Source organism: Alligator sinensis, unplaced genomic scaffold, assembly GCF_000455745.1.
Source record: "Alligator sinensis unplaced genomic scaffold, ASM45574v1 scaffold1_1, whole genome shotgun sequence".
NCBI classification, from domain to species: domain Eukaryota; kingdom Metazoa; phylum Chordata; order Crocodylia; family Alligatoridae; genus Alligator; species Alligator sinensis.
The window spans coordinates 706,448-716,945 of NW_005842556.1; positions in this window are offsets into that span (position 1 = coordinate 706,448).

Genomic DNA, 10,498 nt, shown 5'->3' on the forward strand with positions numbered 1-10,498 from the left:
ATGGTCACTGTGATAGTTAGGCAGCTAATCCTCACAAAGACAAAGATCATCTCATAAGCATGGGTATTAGAGCAAGAGAGTTCTAAAAGGGGTGGAATATCACCAAAGTAGTGCTTGATCTTGTTGGACCCAAAAAAGGATATGGTAATAGTGAAAGCACTATCACTAATAAGTGCAAAATACTGGCTGCATATATGGCAACTTTGAACTGGGCACAAAACCTCCTGCACATGGAGACTATGTAGGTATACAGATGTAGGTTATAGATGGCCATGTAATGGTCATATGTCATCATCATTGTTGGCAGGATGCACTTGCTGACCCTACATGCAACAGACATAATTGGACCAAACTGCATTATAAAAAATGGTTTTACTCTCCTTTAAGAAACTTGCCATCATTTTAGAAGTGGTGATGGAGGAATAGCAGGCATAAAAATAGTCAGCTGGCTAAGAAAACAGTAATAGCAGTATGAAACTCGGAATCAACTCTGATTAACAAGATCATCCCAAGGTCCCCAATCATTTTAATGACATTGGGCCTTGTCAGACTTCACAGTGAAAACTGAAGAAATGTTAATCAGCTTAGTGGAAGAGTCATCTGTCAGGCTAAAAAAACCTCCTCTGACTCTCCCTGACCTGCACAGCTGTGACTTGCTACTAGAGGGTTTGTGAGCAGGGGTGGGACAAGGGGCTGTACCCACGAGTTGTCACTAGAGCAAAGGCAAGAAATTATTTCCACTGGAGGGCCACTTAATGAGTTTTGGTGAGCTGTAGAGGGCTGCAAGGGCAGCCTGTCTGGTTGATGAGTGCCCCACATCTTGGTCACCATCTTCAGACCAGAAGATGCACCTCAAACCCCTGACCTTTGCCACTGGAAGTCCCTGCCCATGACCTGCAAATACTCCTTTTGGGAAGGAGAGTGCTATCATCTTGAAACTGAAAAAAACCCCAAAAAACAAAAAACCCCAAAGCAAATCATATCCTAAAACATAAAACATTTACTATAATTCATTTTAATGTTATTTAAAAATATTTTTGTCCTGAATTTAGATTTGTTTGCATAGTATATTTAGAGGCAATTGCATAATAGCTCAAAATAACCTCTTACTTTTGTATATTGTGTGTGGGGAGGGGGTAAGGGAGTGTATGTAGGTAGGTGGCTGGGGAGTGGATGTGTGCATGTGGTGGAGTTTGGCAGGGTGCAGTGTGGGTATGGTGGGTGGGGTATATGTGGATGGGTGTGCTTGTGGAGGGTTGTGGGTTATGAGAGGTCCTTGGAGTCCTTGAAGCGTGCCAGTCTCTGGTGCTGCATGTGTGGGCAGTGAGGGGGGCCAGCCACACCTGCCACCATGGCATGCAGCTTCCCACACTCCCACCCAAGTCCCCAGTCACTGGTGGTGGTGGCAGCATGAAGGGTCAGCCCCACGGAGCCCTGGAAGTGTAGAGCATGAGGCTCAGCCAGGGAAGCAAGGAGAGGGGCATAGCCAGCCCAGCTGCAATGCGTGGAACTCCTCACTGTTCTCCATGTCCTGCATGTAGCAGTGAACAGGACCGGGCATCCATCTCCACCACTCAGGGCTCTCCCCAGAGGTGGATGGCTTGGGCAAACTGCATGCAAGCTTCAGGTGATGGAGCCAGGCAAACCCTATGCCCAGGCTCCAGGCTGCTGCCACCCCACCCTGGGTTCCCAACGGCCCCTGGGCACCGGCATAAGCCCTGTGCGCCCACCTGCTGCTGCCACTCCCCCATCACTGCCACTTCCCCCACTGTCACTGCTGAGTGCCCCTGCTGCTTCCTTTAAAGCCCTACAGAGTGGTTCCAATGAGGATGGATCTAGACGATTCTCAGCAGTGAGAGATGAAAGAACAAGAAGCAATGGTCTCACGTTTCAGCAAGGGAAGTTCTAAGAGATGCTCTAACTGAAAATGCCTGAAGCACCTCATGTATTCGGTGTCCCGTGCTTTCAAATGGTGGCAGGGGTGCTTAAACCAAAGCTCATTCAGCATTTTGAAGTGAGGAGATCCTGAACACATGAGATGTGGAGGCTGCTGGAACACACTAATTAGCACGCTCCAGCAGACTCAATTAATCAAATCTGTTGTGATGCACTGTGATTACACTAACTCTGCAGCCTAGTTAGGCTCCCGGAGTAACGGATTTGGGGTGGGAGGAATCCTAGGTTCTGATAGAATCATAGAAAATTATGGTTGGAAGGGACCTCAGAAAGTCATTTAGATCAAATTCCTGCTCAAACCAGAACCATGCCCAAATAGATCATCCCAGCCAAAGCTTTGTCTAGCTGGGTCTTAAAGACCTCCAAGGATGAAGAGTCCACAACCTCTCTGGTTAACCTGCTTCAGTGTTTTACTACCCTCCTAGTAAGAAAATTCTACCTAAAATCTAAACTAAACTTCCCTTGCTAAAACTTGGGACCATTGCTCTTTGTTCTGCAATCAGCCACCACTGAGAACAGTTTAGCTCCATGCTCTTTGAAACCCCCTTCAGGTAGTTGAAGGCTGCTATTAAACCCCCTCTTAGTCTTCTATTCTGTAGACAAAAGGCATCCAGTTCCCTCAGTCTCTCCTCATAAGTCATATCCCACAGCCCCCTCACCATTTTTGTCCCCCTTCACTAGACTCACTCCAATTTGTCCACATCCTTTCTGTAGTGGGAGGCCCAAAACTTAACACAGTACTCCAAATGTGGCCTCATCAGTGCTGAATACAGGGGAATAATCAATTCCTTTGAGCTAGGGGTCATAGCCCCTGTGGGGGGCAGTGCAGCAAAATATATATTCATGTATTCATGAATTAATTAAACACATATTTAGAGTTCACTTTATTATGATGATAGAGACACTGGTAGTCTTCCAAATTGCTTTAACACTGTAGGTATATCAATAAAACATTGCCCAACTGATCACTGTCTCTCTGTCTCACACTCTCTCTCTCTTTATACCGGTCTTTTGTTTTACTTGTGGAGGAACATGGATTTGGGGATATTTTACAGAGTGACCTTGGGATTTTTTTTATCAGGGATTCTTCAGTTTTCCAATAGGGAACACCACAGTTCTTGCTAGGGACGCCAGTGGCAGAACCCTGCCTGGTCAGAGATGGCACCCTAGACCCAGGTTGCTGTGGCTGATCTCCTGGCCAAATGGGGCCAGGAGGACATGCTTTGACAGTTCAAAGCAGGCCATCACACCTGGAACAGCTTCCAGGTGATAGCTGCCCAGATGGCCAGGCAGGGGCACACATGGCAGTAGTGCCGCATAGAGGCCAACCCTGCAACCACAGTCCACTGGCAGCTGGCTCAGAGGGGCAGATGCCTCTACTGGCTGTGCAGTCCCCATCTGGGTCTGGCAGGTCTACAGTAGGTCACAGCAAGGCAGCAGTCCTCACTGCCAGACTGCTGCAGTGGGTAGAGGGTGCAGGGAACTCTCAGGGCTGCTTCAGCAGTCCAGCTGGCACAAGGGGTATTGTCCCCAGGTACCAATTGGCTGGGCCCCAGAAGCTCCTAAGAGTGAGTAGCCCTGAGCTACTTGACAGGGCAGCTTTTTGTACTGCCAGGGACAGCACAGGTACTGGCCCCAGACTCTAGCTCCCCCTGGCTGCAGATTTGGGAGGAGCCAGGCAGGATTATTTTGCCCAAAGTGGTATGATTTGCTCCACTACAAAGTGCATTTCCAAGCACGTGCACTGAGACAAAAATCCCTGGCTCAAATTTGCACCACTTCTATTTGAGCTGCTGCAAATGCACGTGCTTGCATGTGTGGACACGCCATATGTGCCCAAAGTCCCTGACACAGTTATCTGTGGCGTTACCATCCCTGGCTTATAATAGCATACACTGCTTACCCCCTCAAGCCCTGGCTCATGAAGCCTTATGAAGGGTATGTTACCGACCCACAGAAGATGGTTTTCAACTACCATCTCTGCAAATGCAGGATGGCTGTAAAATGTGGCTTTGGCCACCTCAAAGCACAGTAGAGGGCACTGAACTTCAGGCTTGAGCTGGAGCCAGAAAATATAACACTCTTTAAAGTGGCAGCCTGTATGCTCCACAATATTTGTGAATCTAAGGAGAAGGTTTTCAGTGAGTCATGGGCTGATGAAGCATGGGAAGCAGCAAACAGAGATGTAGGCAGGCAGCACATGGCACTCAACAATATCAGCATGGAGATGCTGCTCAGGGGCCCTTGTGTGGGATTGCTTAGCTACACATATTATGTACACTGCCAACAACTAGCACTGACTGGTTCTCCCCATAAAAATAAAATTATTATCTATTTACACCAGAAAACATCTGCTTGACTTCAATACATTTTTGTCTGTAGTGGTGGGGAGGAGGTTTTGATGAGGGTGGGGGAGCCTTGGGGTGGAGGATCTGTCAAGGGGCTCCATGAGGGCAGCTGCAGCTCCCCACGGTGACCTGAGTAGTCAGATACCACTGGGGACTGTGGCATGGCAAAAGGGGAAGGGAGGAGAGGGGAAGGGAGGGGAGGGAGCAGCTGCCTGCCCTGGGGAAGGGGGTTATTATTTGCAGGCTGGCAGCTGGGGTGGGAGATGAAGGCACGCAAAACTCCACTCTTGACACCCAGTTGCCTAGCCTCCCTGGATGGACTATGTCCTTTAAAGAGTTAATTAAAACTCTCCTTGGCCCCAGGAGGGAATGGGGGGTAGTATGAGCTGCCTGCAGGAGTCCACAGCTTTTGGTTGGGAGGGGATGGTGGGGCAGCATTTTCCTTGGTTGTTGGGAGAACAATAATCCTCCTAAAGATGTCTGTGGCATTTAATTCTATATCCAGCCAACTTCCTATCCAGCCATCTTCTTAGCCACCTTTTAAGACTATATCCAAGTGTGCAAAGAATGCTTTTTGGAGTAAAGGAAATTTGTCTGTTTACTACATCTTGTTTCTCAATGTGCTCAGATGTATCTACACACCATGCCATTAGGTCTGGTGGAAAAATGAGGCAGGCTGTGCAGACTATAGCCACCCCAACATTGCAGAGAGCCATGCCACATGCCAGGCAGTCATGTGCATATGTTCAGGTATTCACGGCATCACAGCACAGCTGCAGCAGGGGTCTCCATGAAAACCGTCCCAATCCCTGATGACTGGGGGATACTGGGAAGTGTAGTCCTGAAACATAGAAAACAAAATGTCAGAGGGAAATGAGTTTTTGGTCTACCTGACCCCTCCCCCCATGATGTATTACCCTGTGTTCCTAGTGGTCCATGGACCGCCACCACCACCACCACTACAGGTGGCATACATTCTCCCCCCACACCAGCTGCAACCACCACCAGTGATGTGGAGGAGAATGAGGAGAGGGCAGGCCACCTGCTCCTTACCTCATCAAAATTTATATTTATATATTTATAAATAAAATTATACATATATCTATATTTACATTTCCATTAATTTTCCTACATGGCAATTCACATGGTTTGGAGGTGTGGGAGGAGATGCACACGACTTGGCATGGGGGTCCCTTCCACAGGCCGCCTGCTGAAGACTGGAGCCTAGGGGAGTGCAAGTGGCAGGGTACCTATTTGGATGAGTAAGGGAAGCTGGAGGGTTCCTCTCCCCTTGGGTGGGTTTGGGGATGGGTGGGGTGGGGTTGTGATGACCTCAGGTTACCATGGGAATCCCTCTCTTGGGGAGAAGGGCCTTTTGGGGACCCTTTAAGTGTGTATAGAGGGTGTGGGAAGGGATGGGGGGGTGGGAGTTCACATGGAGTGGGTGAGTTCAGAAGGGGTGGGAGTTCATATGATTTGGGGGTGTCTGTGGCTTTTTTAGGGGAATGAAGGCATGGGTTAGCATGAGGCTCCCTTAGGGGATTGTTTCAGGATTAAGGAGGGAGGGGATTAGGGGTGTATTACTGGTTTACATGTGCCACTTGCTGTAATTCAGTAGGGAAGACAGCAGTGGAGTAGATTGGTATGCAACTTCCCCTGCTGGAATTTACAGGAAATCGCACACTGGGCTTAATTCATTCTAAAGCCTAGTACATACAAATACTGACCAGACACTCTAAAATAAACTATTTAAAATTTTATTAGTCTATTAATTTAATGAGGATTAAACCCTGTGATGTGTACAGGTGCCCAAGCTGATCAGGGCTGAAACCAAGGATGCCTGCAAGAGTATAATTAGTGGCTGAGGGATTTGTGCAGCCCAAAGTAAACGCATTGAATTGAATTAGGTGCTGGAGTTGTTGAAACAGATTCCCCAGAGGAATACTTATTTGGGACCCCACCCTTGCATAGTTCCAGGCTTGAACAGGACGGAATGGATTTGTGCTTGGGTGCCTAAGTCCACTTAGGCATCTAATAGATGGAATAGAATGCCCAGGGTGAGCTTTCCAATGCCCATATCTATGAGGCCCTTGCAGGTTACATGTGGAAGTGTGGACATGACCAGTCTGCACACCTGTGCCACATAAAGCTCAAGGCCCTGTGGGTGCAGTGGTCTGGATCAATGACCACAACTGCCACAACTTTATCAATGACCACAACTGCCAGTCGGTAGGACCATGCCCTTTGTGTGGTAGCTGGACCACATCTTTGCACCTCAAAACCCTGGGTGGAGCTGCATCATTTTTTTCCAGCAAGGGCAGCTTGCTGGAGCATCTGCTACAGTATGGGAGCAGTGACAAGTCATTAATGAGGGAAGGCCCCTTGGCTCACCAAGGGGACATCCCACCATGGTCCCTGCCCCCAGCATTGTCCATCAGCTCTGGCAGCCAGGGCCAGTGTCTGCCCCACCAGCTCCGGGTACAGAGCCCTGCCTAGGATGCCAGCCCAGGGACAGCACCTCCCATCATGAGCTCCAGTTCCTCCCAGGAGGGGCCCTCTTCCAGGCCATCTAGGTACTATGCTCCTGCACCCCAGGATGCCAGCATCCTGGGAATGGGGTGAGGAAGGCAGGCTGCCTGTGGCAAACACCAAGTAGCTCACCTGCCCCTGCAGAGCAAGTGAGGAAGGGGGGATCAGTCAGTGGCCACCTATTCCAACATCTGCGCAACTAACTTACCATGGTCCCTGGGAATCTTTGCACATGACCCCTGATCTGAGGCCAGGCAGTGCACAGTCCCCTAATATAGTGCATGTTGTCTCAGAAATGTTGCAAACTCTCATAAACAGCCTCTTTCTCCTGGCTCTGCAGGTCCAACAGCTGCACACATGAGAAAGGCATCATCTGCACATGGGGTTGCATCTTCAAAGTCACTGCCAGCCTCAGCTGGGGCCTGCCATTTGTGCCATCTCCAGCAGTGGTGGACCCAGGACCAGACCCTGCTGCTGGGCCAACTGGTCGCCATGATGCAGAAATGGCTGGTGGAATCATGGGCCTGGAACATGGAGGACATCACATGTGAGCTGGAGAGGGACCAAGAGAGGGCCCGGGAGGATTGGGCATTCAGTGATGGGTTTCTGGCCCTCAAGGAGAGGCATATTCTCTCCAGAGAGGATGCTAAAGGCCTAGGCATGGCAAGCCATCATGTTAGCCAAGGGAGTTGAGGCCACAGAGGAGGACTTCCCGGTGCTGGACACATCCTGGCCCTGGTGGTCTCCTTCATCCTGACCACTATCCAACCCCTGGCACTAGTCCCACCTGGCCCCTGGCAGCCAACCATCACCCAGCCTCAAGACCTCCAATGGGCTTGCATTGAGGTGCAGCAGTGCCTCCAGTGGCCAAAGCTCCCTGCCCTGGCACCCACCCTATGTCCCCCACCAGCCGGTCCCCACACCTGGGTGCCCCACACCACTCACCCAGGCTCCATGCAGCTCCTTAGCAAGAGTTGCCCATACTGGAGAGTGAGGGAGAGAGGCAGGGGAGGTCCGCGGATAGTCACCCCAGTCCTCAGAGCCAGGCTGGGCTGGCTCCTGCAGTCCCAGCAATGCAGCCCAGGGGGGCATGCCTACCCGGGGCTGGTCTGAGGCCTCCACCCAGACTGAGCCCATGGGAGGGCTGGTATCCCCCTGCCTCCTGGCGTGCGGGGGATCCCAGCAGGGCTGGGGGGGGCAGAGATTGGGGACCCCCACACCTGTCCTGCAGGTGCCCATCTTAGGGCCCTGGAGGCACAGGTGAGGGAGCTCCGGGAGGAGGTTAGCAGGCTGAGGGGTATCAGGGAGGTGGAGGATGAAATTGACAGTTATTTTCTTTCCCTGCAGGACCAGGCACCGAAAGAAGAAGCAACCCAAAGAAGAAGCACCCCGGGAGGTGCCCTCCATGGCAGAGTGGCAGACGGTCACATCCAGGACCAGGGCTGCTCGCAGCATACCAGTACCAGTTCCTCCAGTCCGACTGGAGAACAGGTATGAGGCCCTGGCAGCGCTGCAGGAGATGGAAGGAGAGGAGGAAACCTCTGGGCAACACCACATTCTCCACTCTCCGAATAGGTCGAGGGAACCAAGCAGACCCAGAGGAGGAGGCGTCGAGTGATCGTCATAGGCGACTCCATCCTGAGAGGTACGAAAGGACCCACTTGTCACCAGGACCCCTCGACACGAGAGGTCTACTGCTTGCCCGGAGCAAAGATTCGGGATGTGATGGGAATGATCCGGGCTGTGATTCAGCCCACCGATTACTACCCCATGGTCCTAGTCCATGTGGGTACTAACGATGCGGCCAGGAGAAGCCCCGATCACCTGATGACAGACTACCATGCTCTGGGCAGCGTGCTGAGGGAGATAGGTGCACAGGTGGTATTCTCTTCTGTCCTACCAGTGAGTGGATGTGGAAGACAACACAAGAACTGCATTAGAGAGACCAACTGGTGGCTTCAGCAATGGTGTCTCAAGGCAGGCTTCAGCTTCCTTGACAATGACCCGCACATCACGACGAGGGACATGCTCATTTGGGATGGGATTCACCTGTCCCCCAAAGGCTTCACCTGTCCCCCAAAGGTAAGCGTGTGTTCTCTTCTAGGTTAGCGGATCTCCTCCAGCAGGCTTTAAATTAGGCTCGTCGGGGGGAGGGGAAGATGAGGGCGGGGGAAGCCGTGGACCACCAAACCATGTGGCACCCACAAGGACAGCCCAGCCTGAAGAAGGAGAACATCGGGTACCTGCAATCCATGTGGCGGCCAGCAGTACACCACAGGTAAGCAATAAGCAGGTAAGCAATGAGGGGCCCTTTTGGCATCAGAGCGGGGGGACAACAAAGGCGCTAGTCACAGGGCTCAAGTGCCTATACACTAATACTAGGAGCACGGGGAACAAGAAGGATGAACTAGCACTCCTGCTTGCAGAAAACACCTACGATTTAGTAGGGCTAACAGAAACCTGGTGGGATTCTTCCCACGACTGGGCGGTACACATTGAAGGTTATGAGCTGTACAGAAAGGATAGAGTGGGGAAGAGAGGGGGAGGGGTTGCGCTCTATGTCAATGAGCGATATACATCGACCCTTATCAAAACAGAATCGGAGGAGGAGAAAGTAAAAGGATTGTGGGTTAGGTTACATGGAGGTCAAGGAGAAAGGGATTTGGTGGTAGGGGTCTGCTACAGACCCCCACACCAAGGGGAAGAACTAGATTTCGGGCTCCTGAGGCAGCGCTCCAAGACCATAAAAATTAGGGAGGCGGTAGTCATTGGGGACCTAAACTACCTTGACATCTGCTGGGAGACGCAGACAGCAAAGTCCCACCGTTCGTGCAAGTTCCTATCCTGTGTACAGGACCTCCATCTGATGCAGGAGGTACATGGTCCCACTAGGGGGAATGCCTTACTGGAACTGATATTGGCAATGGGGGATGACATGGTAGGGTACCTACAGATCAGCAGTCACCTGGGGGGACACTGAACACCAAATAATAGAATTCATCAGAAGACGTCGAGTGGGTAAGGTAACTAGTAGGGTGAAAGTGCTAGACTTTGGGAAAGCTGATTTCAATGAACTCAGGCGATTAGTCAAGGACACACTGCAGAGTAAGAGTTTTGAAGAGATGGGAGCCCAGGAAGGGTGGCTGTACCTTAAGGAAATGATCCTTCGGGCACAGAGGGAGACGATCCCGATGTGGGGAAAAAGAGGGAAAGGAGCCAGGAGGCTTCCTTAGCTGACCAGAGAAATCCAGAGCAGCCTACGGGCTAAAAGGGGGGCATATAAAAAGTGGAAACGGAGAGAGATTACTAAAGAGGAGTATACCTCCTCTGCTCGCACTTGTAGGGAGGCAGTTAGACAGGCCAAAGCTACCATGGAGTGAGGATGGCATCCCAAGTTAAGGATAACAAAAAATTGTTTTTTTTAGATATATAAGGAGTAAAAGGAAAGCCCAGGGAGGAATAGAACCTCTACTAAATGGGCATAAGCAATTGGTGACGGACAGGGGGGACAAGGCTGAACTTCTCAATGAGTTCTTTGCCTCAGTGTTCTTAAATGAGGGGCAAGACAAGTCTCTCACTGGGATTGTATAGAGGCAGCAGCAGGGTGCCAGACTACCAAGCATAGACCCTGAGATGGTGCAGAGGCACTTGGAGGAACTGGATGC